The 17,727-nt window shown below is 36.9% G+C and overlaps 1 long non-coding RNA gene across 1 annotated transcript; it reads left to right on the top strand.

Moving 5' to 3' along the window:
* Positions 1–2,996: 2,996 nt before the first annotated feature.
* LOC130625755 (uncharacterized) lies at positions 2,997–9,189 on the top strand. Its single transcript, XR_008981754.1, has 2 exons — positions 2,997–5,233; positions 6,694–9,189. It is a non-coding gene; the product is annotated as an uncharacterized LOC130625755 (long non-coding RNA).
* Positions 9,190–17,727: the final 8,538 nt, after the last annotated feature.

Here is a 17,727-nt window from a genome sequence, read left to right as displayed (position 1 = left end):
TATCTTTCCATAGCAAAAAAGATTATTTTGTGCGGAATTGATGGATACGCACTTGTTATATCTAACCAAATAGTGGCAAGGTCAGCTTTTTCCAAGCGTGCATCTTTCAAGGCTGTCCAAGGCTGTACTAAAAATAAACATCAATACAATGGCTCTGATCACATTGACAAACCTTTAAAAGGACGCTACTTCCAGTTCCTGCCAAATGAATACTATAAGGATGTCTCAATAAAATATGACCGCATTCAAAATTTACCAGAGATGCGTTCTGAATTACCTGATTTGCCAGTTGTGGAATTGCTAAATATCATACCAGAAGGAGATAAGGGTCCTGCTGAAAATCAATTTCAACAAAACTTACCTGACGATGACGAGAGTATAACCCGTTCTGGTTTAGTTTGCCCGGTTGAACCTAAAGATGCTGACAAAGAGTTACGAATAGTACTGGAGAAGCTCTTGGGTTCTGAACATGCAGTTAATCAAGAACTTCAACATAGCACAGTTGCAAATGCAAATTTAGAATATACACGAGAACGGCCTATTCGGGAATTAAAAACTCCTGGGTTTTTTACTATGGCATACCCAACTGTTTTTATTAATGGAAATTGTGACTTAACTGTTCCAAGGTTAAATAAAATTAACTCTGAGGAATACATCAAACATATATATTATTGTTCTGATAATCGTGTAGCACGCCATCCGTACTTGAAATTTTTCTTATTAAATATGCGTTTGCGAATGCAAGCATTGCAGCAGGGTAGCTTTCTTGTTTCCCAACAATTAAATGATGCTCATCTCACAATCGCTGAACTTCGAGATAATTTACAAAATGATGATGATTCAGTTCCACGTAAAATTATTAGTATTGGAAAAAACCTGGTAAATACCGATCCATACTGGAGAGAACAAAAAAAAAATTGGATGCCATGCTGTTTTTTAGACAAAATGAATTTGGCGATTTACCAGCATACTTTGATACCAACAGTTGTGCCGAATTTCATTGGAAACCATTGAATGATAAACAATGTGTTGATAAACAATGTAAACGAAGATGCTGGACGCCAGCAAAGGTGCTGCTTCAACGGAAGATTTAGTACATGTTTATCGCCATCTCATTGAAAACATTGATGATGGAAGCACTGTTAAAAATTTGGCGCAACGACTACTTCAAAAAATTGCGGGTTTAGTAGATGTTCCAGGTGCTGCGGCGGATATCATTAATAGTGGTGGTCGTCTGACTAGATGTACCAGAAATTTTCGATACATTGGTATCAGTGGTTTCCGAGCCTTGGATACGTATGGTGAAGATGGAACTGTTACAAAAAGTAGCGCATTAGACAAATACTTAAGTGATAAGCGGAGAGAAACTGAGCAAGAAATATCATTATGGAACTGGAGCAAAAAGTGTAATTGTACCTGCAAAGTAGATCACGTCCCAGTTTTTACAGGAACATCTACAAAACCTGTCTGGCCTGTTACTGAGGACTATGCAAAAGCTATGCTCATCATATTTTCTGTTGGAACGTGGCACAATACCGAAGATTTGAAGGGACAACATGAGTCATTTGCTGCTGCTTTAGCTTCCCTTGTTCAAACTGAAGAATGCCCATCAATATTAATTGATTCATAAAAAGAGGCTAAACAATCATTCGATAAAAAAAGCGAAAGAACACAAAGTCACACCCGTGCAATCAATATTGAAACCAATACTCAGTGTTCGGATCAATCATCACAATATACAGATGCAAGTTCCCAATGTTCCCAAAATTCTGCCATTGCACAAATGAACATAGGTAGAGCAATAATGAGAGATATTGCTAGGCACCATGTTGCTGATATCAATAAGCCGAATGTACAACAGGTTCTTCCTGATGGTGGGCCTACATTTGATTGGAATAATTATTTGATTGGAATAATTATGCAATTCAAAGTTTTGGTAGTCAATGGCCAATTAAATGTTGCCCATCGAACTTTTACTTGTAGATTAATTTGTATTTAATTTGAATTTCCAGGACTATATATACCTTAGAAATATTGAGTATACGTAATCTTTGATTTGTAGGGGGAGAGTTTCTATTATGGTGCCTGCCCCTGCCTTGCCGTTGCCTTGCCAGCACTTACCGTGCCTTTGCCTACCCTTCCTATACCTTTTCTGCTGCCTGCCCACTATGCCCTTGCCTGTGCCTCCCATGCCTTGCCTACCCCTGCCTTGCTGATTCCTCTTCCTGTTCCCTTGCCTGTCTTGCCAGCACTGACCATGCCTTTCTTTACCTGCCTTTTCTATGCCTTTTCTGGTGCCTGCCTACTAAGTCCTTGCCTGTGCCTCTCATGCCTGTGCCTCCCATGCCTTGCCTACCCCTGCCTTCCTGATTCCTTTTCCTGTTTCCTTGCCTGCCTTTGCCCTTTCCTTTCCTTGCCGTGCTTAATGCCTTTGCCTTGGCAACCTCTCCGCAACACTTTCTATACTGGTTGTAGGCATAATTTACGTAGGACGTCATTTCAATGTACGCTGGGTTTTTAATTGGGCTGGAAGGCGTCGTCGGCCGCTTGATGCACAAAGCGTACGGTGCCTAATCTATCGCAACGTGTCAACTTGAACGCCAGGGACGGCATAACTGTTTACACAAAATCGTGTAGCAAAACGCTTGAAACACTGCGACATACGGCGTAAAAAATATATGAAAAAGGTTTACAATACAGCAAGCTGCACTGAAGTATCTTGTCTACATGTTAATAAAATTGGGATTAGGCTCCCAGAAGAAGGTGCTGAATACACTTTCTTGCTTATTACAAGCATGAGTACTGTCCAACTTGGACCTATAACTATTCACTGAGAAAATCTTAAAGAGAAAAAACAATCCTTCAATCACAAACAATACGACACAAGACAGAGCTAACAACATAACGGACTGGTTACAGAACAAACACAAATGGAAAAAATGTATATGTCAAAAATATATAATATAAAAAGAATTATATAAAACCCTCCTGTGCGCCAGAACTTGTGACTCTGGCTGTAGCTTTCCACATGTGTTACAGGGCCCCAACACTCAGCCTTACACAGGAGGTTGTCATGACAGGACTAGCCTGTACATATTTTGACTAAGGACAGCAGGGTTGTCAAGCCTGAAGACCAAGTTAGTAAACTTGGGCACCTTACTGAACTGGGGTAAAAAGTGGGGTCGTTACACCCAAAGACAAGCTGAAAGCAAACTCCCTTGCTAAGCTTCTTTTAAGTTACCAGTGAAGAGTGAGCTGAACTCTTTACCCTCTGGGTATTGACGGCAAACTGGTTCGAATGAGCTAGCTGGGGTAATATAAAACCGCTCGGATTTACATTTTCCTCTCCCATGACCCTGGAAGTACAGGTTTTATAAACGTAATGATAAGTGTATAAGAAAGAAAGTAAAAGCGGATCAACAGCGAACGTAACAAAGAATATACACAAAAACAACCATTATGTATGGATAAGATAAGATAAGATAGCAATTGGTTAGCTGCACACAGACCTCCCAAGAAACTCTAAAAGAATTGTACCAAGTCTATGTGCAGTTGACAAGTCTATGTGCAGTCAACCAATCGCTACGTTAATACACATATGCATTGTCGTTTCAATATAATTTAAAAGAAAAGGAGATATAAAGAACATTATTGGAGGTTGATATAGTGTTTACTTGACAGAAAATAGTTCCACTTATTGCAGTGTCGAAATAAGATGATTTCAGTAAGATTTTTTAAAAATATTAAGGGAGGATGACTTAATTATATTTTCAGGAATTTTATTCCACACTCTCACTCCACTATACGTGATGAATTTTTGTCCTACTTCAGTTCTCTTGAATGGAGGAATCAAACGTGTCGGGTGATAGGGGCTAGGCGCAATACATTGTGATTTTTAAATATGTCTTCCATAGTTTTTGGTAATTGTTCATTTTTCAGTTTCCAAAAGAATTTACCTACGGCCATTTCAATGTTGAGATCAAGGGGAAGTATTTTGGTTTTTACAAATAAAGGACTTACCGGTTCGTCTTGTTTACAGAAATTAATGATCTGAACGCTTTTATTGATAGATTTTGATAGATCATTCAGATATCCTTGTGACGTTGTGCTCCAAATTAGAGAACCATAATCAATGAAAGGTTGAATTTGCGCATTGTATAGATTTCTCAGTAGACCTTCAGGGACAAAGTGTCTCAACTTTGCAAGTAAACAATTACCTTTCATTAGTTTTAGTTTGATGTTAGCAATTTGTTGGGAAAAAGTTAACTTATTATCAATAATTATGCCAAGATATTTACTGTGTTCCTTCTCCTCAATTTGTAGACCATTAATATAGATTTTAGAATCAAGAAGTGCATTGGCATTTTTAGGAGGAAAAATGAGTACACTTGATTTCTTAACATTGAGACTTAGTTTGTTTGCAGTCAGCCAATCAGATAATTTAGTTCAAGATTTAAGACTTTTTCAAGTGTTTGTCTGTTTTTATGCGAGAAGAATATACTGGTGTCATCTGCAAATAAATAAAATTGAAGAACTGGAGAAGCTGTGACAATGTCATTTATGTAGAGTAAGAAAAGAAGTGGACCTAGTACACTGCCTTGAGGGACTCCATTCTCTATATTTATGAAGTGTAAATTGCTGTTTTTCACTGATACACATTGAGTGCGATTTGTAAGGTATGAGGGAAACCAATCTAGTGCTAGGCCTCTAACACCATAAAAATTTAGTTTTTGAATAAGTATACGATGGTTAACAGTATCGAAAGCTTTAGCAAAGTCTAAAAAGATAGCACATGGTATCTCTCCCTTTTCCAGTCTTTCCACAATATTTGCCTCAAGATCTAAAATGGCTTGCTCTGTTGACTTTTTTTTTTGGAATCCATATTGCTTACTGTGTAAAAGATTCATTTTGGTTACAAAGTTGTATAGACGATCAAACATAACCTTTTCAAAGATCTTACTTACTACAGGGAGTAAGGAGATTGGCCTATAATTAGAGACATCCAGTTTTGAATTTCCTTTGTGTACGGGGATTACTTTGCTGTTTTCAATAACGATGGATATTTCCCCAGCTCAAAAGACATTTATAATTTGAGCAATAGGACTGCTGATTGCAGGCGCTGCGATTTTTAAAAATTTTGGTGAGATACCATAAATATCAGCTGCCTTTTTGGAGTCTAACTTGCAGAGTAGTAAATAAACTTCACCTGGATCTACTTCTGTCAAAAAATACTGTTTGTTAGGATTTTTTAGATAGTCTTAAAATTGTGTGTTTGGTTTAGGAAGTTTTTCAACAAGTTTTTTGGCGACACTTCCATAAAATTCATTAAACATATTGGCAACTTTTTTCTGATCAGTAACAATAGAATCATTTTCACTGAGAAATATGTTACCCACTCCTATTTTTTTCCTTTTGTTAATGATTTCATTGACTCCCTTCCAAACTTTTTTAGAGTTGTTTAAATGCACAGAGAAATATTCTTTATAGTACTTTGCTTTTGAAGTTTTGATCAGTTGTTTGAGATGTTTACAATAATATTTATACCTTAAGAAATAAATTTGACTTTTATCTTTCAAGTATTTTTTATATTTTTAGTCCTAAGTGACCTTTGTATCCCCTTTGTGAGCCAAGGCTTTCTCATCCACTTACTTTCCCTTTTAGAATATGTCTTCAGAGGTGCATGTTTGTTGATGACTGAGACTAGTTGTTCCTGAAAATCTTTATATATCGTGTCTATGTCATCCAGGTGGATGACATGTTCTACTGTTATAGTTTGAATCTCTTCTAGATAACTTGCCTCATTGAATTTGGAGAAGTCTCTTTTTGTAATTTTATCATTTTGAGTCATATTGACAAGGTTTTGTACAAAAATAAAGTTAGGCATGTGGTCAGTGATTTTACTAATGAGATTTCCACTGAATATATCCTTATCTACTATATTAGTGAAGATATTGTCAATCAAGCTGGGTTTGGCACCTAAAATAGTACGAGTTGGTTGTGTTATACATGGTTGCAAAAAATGATCATATAAACACTCCACAAATCTCCTTATTTCCTTATTTGTTTCATAATTTAAAAGACAGTATTTGAAATCCCCAAGCAAGATTATGTTTTTATGTTCTTTTTTAATTTTTGTAAGGTGTTTTCAATATGGTTAGTAAAGCTTACGTCTGATGACTTTTTAGAGTGCCTATAAAAAACAGCAGTTAAAATATTTGCACTTTTATTATTAATAATTTCAATCCATTTTGATTGGTACTCATTATTTTCATCAATAAAAGAAACACTTAAATCATTACGCTCCTTAAACTTAATATTTTCTTTTATGTACATTCCACACCCTCCTTTCAATGAATTTCCTACTTGTCCAACATATTCATGATATCCATCAAGAATACCTGGTCTGAAAGTGGATTTTCTAGCTTTAGAGTTCCAAGTTTCTGAAACTGCTATCACATCAAAATTATGATCAAGGTCACTTAAAAGGCTATGTAAAGAATCAAAATTGTGCATGAGAGACTCTATGTTTGTATGCATTGCAGAGAAACACTTATTTTTGTGTGTTTCAGTTTTCAGCTTATGAAATTCATGAGTGTCATAATATTTAGAGTGTACATTAGGAGTGAAAGTTTTGTTGATTAGATTATCTGGATCTGGACTACACTTATTTTGATTTATATCAAATTCAAAAAGGTACCTTCTGTCCACAACCTCAATATCTCTTTGTTGGCATGGGCAATTATACATTGAGTTAAAACTCATTTTTAGAAGATTTTCAGAAGATTCATTTACAAATGGAAATATGTTTTCACTACAACACAAGCATCTCCAATCTTTAAAGTAGTTTTTTGGAAGACTATTTATCTCAACGATAGGTATTCCTGAGCATTTTCTATGAATAAAACATTTACAAATACTACATGCTGGAGAGTTACTAACATTGTTACTTTTAACCTTTTTCCGACACATGGTACAAGTATCACTATATTTCTCAGTCAGTGGTTATTGGTTGTCTGTGAATAAATCTTGTGATAAGTGAGAGAATGGGAAAACATAGCATTTGAAGCTGTGCCAAGGATCACTTCACATTTTTCTTTTGAGAATATTGTAAGAATGTAAAGAGACTTTAGAACATTTAAGATGATACCAAGTGTTACACCCCAGACCATCACAGCGCAGCGCATTATGATGATTAAATACTGGTTGAGAGCACTTACCACACTTGCTATTTGCACAAAAGTTACAAGAGAAAATACTATTTTGATCGCTACTTAATTTTTTGAATCCCTTCAGAGAGACACCGCTACATCGAAGGTGAAACCAAAAATCGCAGCTGTCGCAACATACAGAATTTTGATTTTCACCTACCTTTTTCCTACATTTTGGACATTTGTTTTTATCAGCCATTATCAGACGAGTTTATCTTCATCACTTTTACACCTTATGACAATATATTTACCATTTTTGGCCTTTTTTGCTCGAACTTGACCATTGTATATGTAAGCAGGAAACTCAAACTCAAGTCCTTCTGTCTTCTCTCTCGTCAGCTTTAATAAGTCAGCATTATACTTGGTCAAGGATTCTTGGAAGTGGATAAAAGGCTTTTTGCCTTCAAACTTTTTTTCTTCATCTTCAACATATTCATTTTCACCATAAAAACCATAGGTGATCATATCTTTTACTTCTTTCATTTTTCGTTTCTGTTGAAAAAAAGCCATACGGTTAGCCTTGTGCTTGAATCTAATGATTATCGGACTGAATTTTGATAAGCTGGTTCGATGACATACATCTACTTGATCAGGATGAAATTGATCAATTGCTGCAGTATCAGCAATTTTAGATATCACTTTTAGTGTAGCAGAGTTCGTTGATTCAGATTGATCTTCCTCCCCAATTTGGAAAGGAACTCCAACTATTTTCACGTTAAGACTCGTTCTGTGATATTGCATTTCTTCATTCCTCGTGGCTTTCTCCTGTTCCATTTCATGTTGCAGTGCTTTCAGTTGATTTTTCAGAATGTTATTCTCCTTTTCTATTCTTGTATTTATGGTTACTATGTTGTTTGTAACTTTCTTGCTCTTTTCATACGCATTCGATAAATAGGTCTGGCTTTTTTCAATCTCAGTAACATCTGATTTCAATTTTACAATATCTTGCTGGAAAGTTGATTCTAGTTTTTCCAGTTTCGTTGCAATGTTTTTCACATCGGAAGAAAGCTCAGTGAAGTTTTTCGTTCTCTCAAGTAAAATGGCTATATCAGCTTTAAGTTCTTCCATTACTTCTGATATTAAGGCAATTATATCAATATAAGTTATAAAAATAAAACTGGCATCGTGTTGCACATCTCGGGAGCATGACCACGCAACTCGGCCGCCATCATGATTCGATATGGTTTTCTGGTTGTGCACATAAATATAGTTACAAAACTAATTATTTAATATGCTTAAAATATATAAATATAATATTAACGTACTTACAAAAACAAGATGTTTTTTCTGAAATATGTTCAGAATTGGCGAGACGCAAACGCGGGCTACTTTTAAATAAAAATATTATAATAATGGAAAGAGCTGATTGATTAAAACCAGCATAGAAAGTGTTGCGGAGAGGTTGCCAAGGCAAAGGCATTAAGGAAAGGGCACGGCAATATATTAAGCGTTGCACGGCAAAGGCAGGCAAGGAAACAGGAAGAGGAATCAGCAAGGCAGGGGTAGGCAAGGCATGGGAGGCACAGGCAAGGGCATAGCAGGCAGGCACCAGAAAAGGCATAGGAAAGGAAGGAATTTATTAAAAACGACAAGGAAAGGGAGCGACAAAGGCAGGCAAGAAAACAGGAAGAGGAATCAGCAAGGCATGGGAGGCACAGACAAGGGCATAGTAAGCAGGCAACAGAAAAGACATAGAAAGGGTGGGCAATGGCAAAGGAACGGCAAGGCAGGGTCAGGCATTTAAATATACACTCCTTCCCCTTCTACAACTCGAAGATTACGTATATTTAATTAAGGTATTATAAGGTCAATATACAGAATTTTATCAGTATAATACAACGGGGTTGTTGTAGGTGCAAGATAATGTTTTTCATGCCCTGTCCAGGATTCGAACCTGGATCTCTCGTTTACGAGTGTCATAGCCATTAGACTAACAAGGCGTAATAATTATGTAATTTTGTTAATTAAATATACTTAAATATTTACACTTGTGTCTAATAAAGTAAGTAATATTAATCATTTTCCATAAGTTTTTGACCTTTCGTATTAAAGGATCGTGTGTTTCAGGCTTAATCCCGAAGTTTGAGGTGAAACTAAGTAAGTTTATTGAAAAAATTTTCCAGCATGCAAAGGAACGAATATTATCAGAACAAACTACCACTTTATTCTTTATTATTCCATGAAATTAACGAGTCAAGAAATTAACGCAAATTACATTTAATTAACGCGAATTTGAGAATATGCTACATCACACGGAGCGAAAATTACGGTAACTGGTGATTTTATTTATTGTAAAGAAAGTCAGCAATTTACAGTATTTTAATCAATGAGTCATGAAATTAAAAGTCTTTAAATTAACACGAATTTTGAAAAACCGGTTTACACGCTTTTTTATAAGAATATTGTTTTTTCGTTTCAGCCTCAGTATCCTTAGCTTTTTGACAAATCTCAGCCTCAAATATTCTTAAAAATATTCTTCACCAGAAAGTATGTATTACCCTTAATATGCTTAAAGATGGTTAAAAAATGGTGGAAAGTCATTAAACAAAGTGAAAACGACAGGTGATCCGAAAATATAATAAACATACAGTATAAGAAATAAACCTCTAATCAAAATCTGCGCATCACACAAATTTTCATATCTAAAACAAGAAGTTGAGCCTGGGTATATTCTTAGGATATTTCTAATTTTAACCCATTTCTCAGCCTCGATATTCTTATAATTATATTCTTATAAAAAAGCGTTTAAAATCATAACTGGGTAATTTCATGGAATAAGGTAATTACGCACATTATATGCAGAATCTTGGAACAAAAACGCGAGACACAAATAATATGACAAAACGCAAATTGTTTTATAATAGCTTAATAAAGAATTTTATAACCTAAAGTTATGCTTGCAAGACACAAATAATATGACAAAACGCAAATTCTTTTATAATAGCTTAATAAAGAATTTTATAACCTAAAGTTATGCTTGCAAGACACAAATAATATGACAAAACGCAAATTGTTTTATAATAGCTTAATAAAGAATTTTATAACCTAAAGTTATGCTTGCAAGACACAAATAATATGACAAAACGCAAATTGTTTTATAATAGCTTAATAAAGAATTTTATAACCTAAAGTTATGCTTGCTGATTGTCTATATAACTATATATGTCTATAACTATATACTACGTCAAAATATTAAAAGCGCATACTGTTGTGCAAAAGAAAATTTTTAAAAGAAGAAAAGTCTGGGGATGGGTTGAGAGGAATGAATTAAGAACAGCAAGTTTTGCATATTTTTTTTTTACCACCTATATCCTCCTCCTCTCCCTCTTCCACCGTTCTTCCTCTTCAACTTCGCCTGCTCCCGCATATCATCCTCCTGTGTAAAGGTGCGTGAGCCACCAGACGCCTTCCAGGATTTGTAATTTTGGGAGATTATAAAAGCTCCCAAAGTCTTATTTTGGGAACAAAAGTCCCGGAAGGCGTCCCACGACAAATCCAATTTCTCTGCTGATAACTCCTAAAAAATAAGACAATTGTGGAAATGCTACATTCTAAACTTCTAATCGTTCACTAAGTTACTGTTACTGTTTTATCACATTCTACACTTCAAAGCAATTATTTCTAGTGCATAACTTACTTTAACTTTCTCCTCTAAAGCCTCAATTTTCCCCTCCAGGGTATCAATTCTCTGCTTTAACTCCTACATAAAGATATCTCTCAAATTAATTGAATACTTTCATATGCTAATTCTTGTATGCTAATCCAACTAAGTATTATATTATCTTATTTGGCTGCTAAAAGTAGAGGTAGCCTTTATCTCATTCGTATAATGAGATGACAATGAGTTCATATACATAATACAATCTATGGCAGTCAGGATACCAAGCCAATAACAACAGCCAGTCTATGTAAGACCGCCTTTATGTGGCAAAACTTTAGCAATTATTTTAAAGATATAATACAGAAACATGAACACCATCCTCAGTATTAAATTTTAATAAAAAAAAGCCTTACATGAATGCAAAATTTTGCATTCATGTAAGGCTTTTTTAAAGAAATGCAATTTTAGTATTAAAAAGGTAAAAACCGAACTATGAAAATACTTACATTTACCAGCTCACTTTCCATTTTTAAATATTTCACTAAATATAAATTTAGAACTAATATTAGACGATTAGGTAATACAACACCAATTAATGGGAGTTAAAAGCACCGAAATAAACAAGAATGTTTGCAAACATTTCATGCAAAGAGAGTTTTATTGCCCTGGCTGTTGGTTGAAGAGCGTGTAGACACAACATGTAGACAAAAACAACACGATCTATTAAATTATAAAATCCTTAATTAAAAATTTCACCAGCCCTATCAATTAGAAAATAACACCAGAGCAACAAATCGCTCCCCCAAGGTTACAATAATTTAAACCGGGCAAGCAATCTAAATAAATAGAATAAGTTTAAAAAAAGTCCTTTTTATCTATTTAATTTCATCTTTCTTTCTATATTTTAGTTCTTTTTTACTGTAAACAATAAGATAGAGAACATTGATTTCCATGTGAGATGAATTGATATTGCTCAGCCAGAAAAACTTTTTTCGGAATTGGGAGAGCAATTAATAGCTCACCTAGTTTCTTATTTCTTAGAGTTAAGTTAGCGTTTGCGTGAGCAAGAGCAATTCCTTGCACCTTATTGATAGGCCTGAAAAGTCTACAACCTCTTCTTGACAACCTGCAGCACGAGAAGGTAGCCAATGGGACTAAGCAGGTCATACCTAAAATAAAGGGCAGATTTATGTTGCAATTAACATTTTAAGTAAAAAAGAGTTCCCCATTTTGGTGATGTACACCCCCATTTTGGTGATGTACTGGTTCTTCATGTTGCACAACCTACTGTAACTGAGGTATGATGGCTGGTAGGTTGATTGTTGTAAGTTGTACTGGTAGGGTGATTGGGCTGTGATGATTGGTAGGGTACGGATGAGACCAAAATCCCAGTTGCTTATAAAAAGAAATTGCGCAATCAACTCAATGCTGTAATGCACCTTTATTTAGGTTTAATGTGCACCTTGTTCAGGCTGCAATTGGCTTACAACGCCATTAATAATCAGCACAAAGCTGTAATGTTAATGCACCTTCTTTAGGTTGCAATTGGCTTACAATGCCACTAATAATCAGCACAAAGCTGTAATGTTAATGCACCTCGTTTAGGTTGCAATTGGCCTACAACGCCATGAATAATCAGCATAAAGCTGAATATTGAAGTTTGAATATGAAGTTTGAATATTGATTACACTAGTGTGACTTCGTGTTCTCTTGCTCTTTTTATCGAAAGATTGTTCAGCCTCTTTCAATGAATCAATTAATATTGATGGACATTCTTCAGTTTGAACAAGGGAAGCCAAAACTGCAGCAAATGACTCATGTTGTCCTTTCAATTCTTCAGTATTATGCCACGTTCCCACAGAAAATATAATGAGCATAGCTTTTGCATAGTCCTCAGTAACAGGCCAAACAGGTTTTGTTGATATTCCAGTAAAAACTGGGATGTGATCTACTTTGCACGTACAATTACATTTCTTGCTCCAGTTCCATAATGATATTTCTGGCTCTGTTTCTCTACGCTTATCGCTCAAGTATTTATCCAATGTGCTACTCTTTGTAACAGTTCCATCTTCACCAAACGTATCCAAAGCTCGGAAGCCACTGATACCAATGTATCGAAAAATTCCTGGTAGATCTAGTCAAACGGCCACAACTAATAATGAAATCTGCCGCAGTACCTGGTACGTCTACTAGACCAGCAATTTTTTGAAGCAGTCGTTGAGCCAAATTTTTAACAGTGCTTCTGTCAGCAGTGTTTTCAATGAGATGCCGATAATCATGTACTAAATCTTCGGTTGAAGCAGCCCCTTTGCAAGCATAACTGGCAATGCATTTTTGTAGAGCGAGAAGGTCCTGATCGATAATGGGTTGACTATCACAATTTGCTAGCCAACTAAATAGGCGTGTTTTTACATGCATCATCAAGCGAGGATGATCGCGTGGTCCCTCATATCTAGGATGTTCCCCTTCTGTTATGGCAGCATTAAAAGGATGAATCACTTTACCACTTGTTTTTTTGGTTTGTGGATCAAGATCGCCAAAATGAAAGCGACAGTACTTTTTTGGAGCAGTATCCTTTTCCTTATTATTCTTACGACGATAACGCAAACAACTGGAATTACAATTATGGAGACCTATTCTATTAACAAGATAAGTATGTTGCTCTCCAATACCACCTTCATGGTTAGCGACATCTGCAAGTTCTTGCGCCAATGGGTTATGGTCTAGAGGAGCTTGAGTCCCTTCCGGTCTTGCCCATTGATCTTTGTTAGGAACCCAATCTCTAATTCCAGAAGTATTTTTTCCATTTGTGTTTGTTCTGTAACCAGTCCGTTTATGTTGTTAGCTCTGTCTTGTGTCGTATTGTTTGTGATTGAAGGATTGTTTTTTCTCTTTAAGATTTTCTCAGTGAATAGTTATAGGTCCAAGTTGGACAGTACTCATGCTTGTAATAAGCAAGAAAGTGTATTCAGCACCTTCTTCTGGGAGCCTAATCCCAATTTTATTAACATCCACCGTCCCTGTAGACAAGATACTTCAGTGCAGCTTGCTGTATTGTAAACCTTTTTCATCTTATTGTTGACCGCAATGGTTTCAACCTGACACTGGGAAAGACTAGTGACACTGGGAAAGACTAGTGACACTGGGAAAGACCGGTAAACTGTTTGCAACTGGATCGACATGACCGTTTTAAAGGACTCGATTGTGTATACTGATTTTGATTTTATTATAACCGGACCCTAATCCACGGTACGCGTCAACGGATGAATGGCTAATGGGTTAATTAGTCGCTAGCGAATCCTCACAGTCTTGGTGCCGCTGTGAAAACTATAGCCTTACCCTGTGCGCCAGGCAACGCAGGGCTGACAATCTTATCCTTTGCATAATCAACCCCTATAGTTATGACTTCTTTTATACCCAACTTCGAAAAGAATCATTGCAATAAACAAAATGATACAGTACTCCAAAAGCACTTGATGAAAAGCTGTAAAGTTGTTTTGGAGGATGTTTGTTCTCTCAGTGGTGCTGAAAAGCTTAAGACCACAATCTCTACTTCGGTTACATCCCACAAAAGTAAATTGTGTCACACGGAAAAAAACAAACTTCAGAACCTCGATGAGAAAGCCCCCATTCTATGGGGTAAGATGAATGATAAGCGTTGGAGTGACTTAGACAGTGCTGTGCATAGCAAGCTAAAGGCTTGTACCAATCTATCCATTTCTGAGAAAGTTAAAACACTCGAAACTTTAATTTACGAAGAGGCTTCAAAAATATTTGGTTGCCGCTCCTCAAATCAAACAAAAAACATTGCCAGTATTAACAGGCGTACAATACGTTCCATTAATCTGGTTAAGGAGAAAAATGTTCTGTTAGCGCAGATTGCCTCATCAACCATCAAGGAGGAACTAACTGCCTTGCAAGAACTGTTGCAACAAGTTCGAATAAAAATAAGGGTGATGCGTCGAGGTGAGAAACGAAGAAGAAGAAAGTGGAGCTTTAAGAACGCCCAAAAGGTTTTCAGGAATAATCCCTACAACGCAGGAAAGGACCTGCTTAACCCTAAATCAGATGTTCGTCTTTGTGTTGAACAGTCTGTTCTGGACAACCATAAATTATCTAGCTTATCTGATAATTTTCACGACTCTTCTCTTCCCCTTCTTCCAGGTCTTCCACCACCTCCTCAGATCAAGAAAGCTTTCTCAGCCACAGCTTTCAAATTTTCTGATTTTGCAGGTGTTTTATATACGCGTAGGAACGCCTCAGCTCCTGGGCTAAATGGCATATCTTACAAAGTGTACAAAAAATGTACGAAAATTTCATCCTTCTTGTTTAATGTATTTAAGTGTTGTTTAAAAAATTGTGTTGTGCCTCTTCAATGGCGTCATGCCAAAGAAATTTACATTCCCAAATCCAAAACTCCTGTACCATCTAACCTAAAAGATTTTCGACCTATAGCCCTCCTAAATGTCGAAGGAAAATTATTCTTTAGTATTTTTTCAAGGCGACTAGAAACACATGTCATCCATAACAACAAATTTATTAACACGTCCGTTCAAAAGGGGTGCATGGCGAATGTTCCTGGCTGTTGGGAACACATGTCGTCAATCTGGACAGCTTTAAAAGATGCACGCTCTGCAAGAACTGATCTTGCCACCATTTGGTTGGATATCGCAAGTGCGTATCCCTCAATACCGCACAGATTAATCTTTTTTGCTTTGGAAAGGTATGGTATATCTCCTAGTTGGATTGCCATTGTAAAGGATTACTATTCTGGGCTGTACAGCAAATCATTCTCCAAATCTGCTCCAAGCAATTGGCACCAGCACTTCAGGGGCATCTTCGCTGGCTGCACCCTGTCTATCGTCTTGTTTTTATCAGGCATAAATGTTATTTTGGAGTATACGCTGGCAACATCTGTGTCATGCTACATCACCTCTAACAGAGTATCCTTACCTTTAATAAGGGCTTTCATGGACGACATAAACATCATGTCTTCTTCTGTTGCTGGAACACAAGTACTCCTTAACAGGTGCACCACAGCTCTAAGTTGGGCCAATATGACATTTCGCGCTGAAAAATCCTGTAGTTTTGTGATCATTAAGGGAAGATCTATCAATAGCACCCCTTTTAGTGTAAGTAGCCCCGAAAACGACATTGATTTCTCACAGTATATCCCATCTATTCATGCCTCGCCAGTGCGATTTTTAGGCCGGATTATTGATTGTTCTATCTCAGACAGGAAGTCCATCAACGAATTGGAGGAAAAGCTGATAGAAGGGCTTGGTGTCATTAATAAGTCCTTATACACTGGAGCTCAAAAACTTTGGATCTTGCAACATCTTTTAATCCCGCGAATTCAGTGGCCACTGTTAATATACGAGGTTTCGATGTCTGTTGCTGGGCGCCTAGAGCAAAAGATTTCAGTGTTCATACGAAAATGGCTGAACTTACACCGTTCCATCACAAACATCTCCCTATATGCTGACTCCTCTCCTTGCCCTCTGCCCATTAAGAGCCTCACTTCTATTTTATAATCCGCAAAGATTAGCGGTCACCTACTTTTGCGTCACTCCAAAGATCCAATTCTGTCAACACTCAATCCATCTTTAAAGGCAGGTTCTTGGAAGGTGAGCGATGCAGTTGACATAGCTGAGGGTGAATTAAAGTACAAGACCATAAGGGGTCCTGTACAGCATGGGCGAACCGGTCTTGGCATTTGTAAAGTGGAAGTAATACCACCAAAAACCACTCACAAGTACAGAAAGTTAATCGCAAAAACATCGGCTGAGATTGACGAGGAAAGCTATCTATCTAAGGCACTGCAACTTCAGGTGCAGGGCCAATGGACAAGATGGGAGAACTACGTAAAGTTTGATCTTTCATAGAAGAACATCCTAGCAACTCCTCCTAATCTCTTATCTTTCTGCCTGCAGTCCACTTACGATGTTCTGCCATCACCAAGTAACCAAAGGAGGTGGAAAATAAATACAGAACCGTCATGTTTCCTATGTCACAAAGAAATTTGCACTTCTGCTCACATTCTTGGTGCTTGTAAAACTGCTCTTTCCCAGGGTAGATATACCTTTAGACACGATTCTGTACTTACCCATTTGGTAGAAACTTTGAAAAAGTTCATTTTTGAGCTTCCTTCTGAACCTCCTAAAAATTGTCAAAAAATAACCTTTCCGAGAGCCGGGTCAAAGGCACATACAAAATCTAAAGTGTCAGGTATACTGCACCTGACCAAAGATTGGAAGATTGTTGCTGACACACACTCGAACTATGTGTTTCCTAGCCATATTGCCATTTCTGAGCTTAAACCAGACCTTGTGTTATATTCAAATGACCTTAAGCGCGTTATTATTGTAGAACTCACTTGCCCATGTGAGGAAAACATGAATGCTTGGCACTCCACCAAAGTTGCAAAGTATTCCTGTTTAATGAATGTGATTATGTTTAATGGCTGGCAAGTTGATTTCTTCGCAGTGGAAGTAGGAGCAAGCGGATATTGTGCAAGAACCACCACTGCCTGTTTAAAAAGAATGGGTTTCACCAACAAACTTGCTTATTCCACTGCAAAGGATCTCGGTAAAATCAGTATGAGGTCTTCTTTTTGTATCTGGCTGGCACGTGAATCCAATGTTTGGTCAACTGACTCCTTAATGCAATTACCCAAATCCAAGCAGGCTTTGCCCATTGTGGAGACCAGGGGTGTTTCATCTCGCCGAAAGGGGCCATCTAAAAAGGTTAGCCAAAATAAAAATGACACTCAACCAATTAGTGTCTATAAAAACATCGGTTTTTTAAACAAAGGCAACACTTGTTACGCCAACGCCATTTTGCAAGTATTAAGTACCATTCCAACACTGGTGCCAGAGTGGGTCAGAATCGTTTCATTTATCACCTATTGCGAGGTCT

This window comes from Hydractinia symbiolongicarpus, chromosome 14, assembly GCF_029227915.1.
Source record: "Hydractinia symbiolongicarpus strain clone_291-10 chromosome 14, HSymV2.1, whole genome shotgun sequence".
In the NCBI taxonomy this organism is placed as follows: domain Eukaryota; kingdom Metazoa; phylum Cnidaria; class Hydrozoa; order Anthoathecata; family Hydractiniidae; genus Hydractinia; species Hydractinia symbiolongicarpus.
The sequence above is the reverse complement of the archived record's forward strand: the minus strand, read 5'-3'. Positions and strand labels throughout refer to the sequence as shown.